This window comes from Ctenocephalides felis, unplaced genomic scaffold (assembly GCF_003426905.1).
Source record: "Ctenocephalides felis isolate EL2017-DRISC unplaced genomic scaffold, ASM342690v1 CF-g0.4_SCAFFOLD_03571, whole genome shotgun sequence".
Taxonomy (NCBI): Eukaryota; Metazoa; Arthropoda; class Insecta; order Siphonaptera; family Pulicidae; genus Ctenocephalides; species Ctenocephalides felis.
In genome coordinates, this window is record NW_020539725.1 from 26,236,476 (window position 1) to 26,239,233 (window position 2,758).

Consider the following 2,758-nt stretch of genomic DNA (forward strand, 5'->3'; position numbering starts at 1 on the left):
AAATATTGTACTTCTGTGATCATTTCACGATTCCGCCCTGTTGCTTATTTGTCTTAATTTCGTTTGTTTTGCTTCTTCGAGGGAAAAAGATACATTGTAGGTACTTGATACAAGATAAAGTCCTAAAATTGTTTATAATTAACTTAAAAATGCGTGTATTTATTATCATTAATAACTAGTGGTGGATGGCATCGTGCCTTAAGACAAATTGCTGGAATTTTCGAACCGGGATTTAATTTTTTTAAAATGTATTACATTTATGAAAATTTGATGAGCACCTGTCTAATAATCATTTTTAACCGACAAATGAGTTTTTTTTTAAACTTTTGCATTAGATCTCCCAAACCGCTAGACCTGGTTTTCTAAAATATTAACCAGTTCTTTATCCGCCATTTCATTAAGTAAAATGTTATTCGAAATGTGAAATGTTTGCTCCGTTATTTCAAAAACTGAATTGTCATTTTTTGCTCTTTCTGCAAATCCCCGTATCCTCTAAACGACTGACCTGCCTTTGCCAAAAACTAATCAGCTCGTCTCCCAATCAATAGGAATCGAATGTTTTTTAAATCATTCAAATCAGTTAATCCATGCTCACAAAATCGTGGGCGAAAGTTTGAATTCGAACATACATACATACACGCTACAAACATATACAAACACACACACATACATCATCTTTTTCTAAGGTATGCCAAATGTTCAAAACCTCTGAAACGTGAAGATGTGTCACAATTTTTATTTTTTTTTTTTTTTTTTCGAGAAAACTATAACTTACCCTGCGGGATGTTAAAAATCCTAATAATATCTTACAGCATTTGTACTACTTTAAAAATAATGTTCTGATTGTCTTTAATTTTATACTAATATCTTCAAATTTAATATAAGATTGGTTTATGGTGGTAATGAATAAATGAGTTGGTTTCAAATGGTTAATTTCGCAAATTTCAATTCATTATAATATTTACCGAAAAATATAATAAAAGTTTAAAATGATAAATATAATTCAATATAATAGATGCTATAGTGGTTGCAATAAGAACACACAATTTCTAAACATTTGAAAATGATTGATAAAAATACCACGAACAATAAGAAAGCAAACAAAAATGCATAATGATATTAAACTATCTATTTTAAAAATCACATAAAATTATATGGGTACATTTACCCTTCTGTGCACACTAGTAAAAGTTTTAAAATACAAGTGTTCTTTCTTTTTAACCCTTGGTGTTGTAAAAAATAAACCCTATCTGTATACGACCCTTAAGTAAATATAGATGCATACAAAAACCTATCCCTTCCCGCAATAAATGTTATATTACCACATTATAAAAACATTTAAGTTTTTCGTAAAACTCTTTCTTTAAAAAGGAAGGTGAGCTTTGGACATTTAATATAGAGTTCTTTTTTAGCAATTTTTTTTTATTTTTTATTTATTTTCATTCTGAAATCTATAAAAATAATTATATTTAACAAGTTGTTTACAATTGATTAACCTAGATACTGTTCTATATTATAAAAATCTAATCAAAAACGAAGATTTCTCGATTTGGTATATAAAAATCCAAACTAGTATTACTAGAAATCCAAACTAGAAAACTATATTTACTAGATAACTAGAAGCTAGATTTAGCAAATATACATGAAACTGTCAAATTACAAAATTATTAAATGCAATTTTTCGAATATAAAATAATATTTGAAAAAACGAACAGCAAATCCAAAAAAATCAATATAAATATGATTATAATTTAAAAAAATAAACAATTCGAAAATCTGCAAAATTTTCACTCCTCGACAACTAAATGCTAAAAAATTTTTTAGATTTCAAACATTTTATTACTAGTCATTATAATTAGTAGAAACTCTATATTAATATTTCTTGATGCCAAAATATTGCATATTTCAAATGACTTAAAATTTGGTTATTATAAGTGAATTTTATTCTACTCAAATTTATTAAAAATTATGGTACATAACAAATTAAAAATACTCTGAGATGTTTTACGCCAAGAATAGCCAGAAATGGTCTTATTATTAATTTTATCTCTTACTTTATTATTCGTTGAATTAATAAAATTAAGTTTAAAACTTTTTGAATATAAAATAATTGCAATAGTTTTAAAATTTAGATATAAAAAAGCTAAAACTACATCCATTTTACATGGCCGAGGCAATATCTGTCCTCGGACTGCGAATATTTTTGGGTTAAATTCGCAAAGTTGTGGCGCTCGCGGCACGCGCATGTTTTATTCTCATCCGGGAAAGGAGTTTTTGGCAAATCATAAAAATAAAATTTATGCTATTATTGCACAGGCAATTTTTGACCAGAACTCTTTCGCGTGTTCGTCATAAAAGAAGGATTTTTGCAAAAAACAGATATATAGACATATCGGTAAAATAAAATTTTTGCGTACATCGTAAACGGATTCTGCTCAATAAACGAAGGGGTTTTAAAAGAGTTTAAATGTTTTTGCGAATAGTAAAATGTACAGTTAAGGGTTACAATGTTATAAAAAATATTAGTTTTTTGCAAAAATATACGAAAGTGTCTAACATGCGTGCAATAAAACACAAATGCAAGAGGTTTTTGAAAAGTTATTTCTTGCAAATAATAAAACGTACAAATTATCCCGTTAGCTTATTATCGAGAAATATATTTTGAAAGGATGCATATAAAAAATAACTTTGGAATAGTGGTATTTATTGCGACTAAATTATTTGAAGTTGACAACGTGTAGAAAAAATTCTCTCTGTA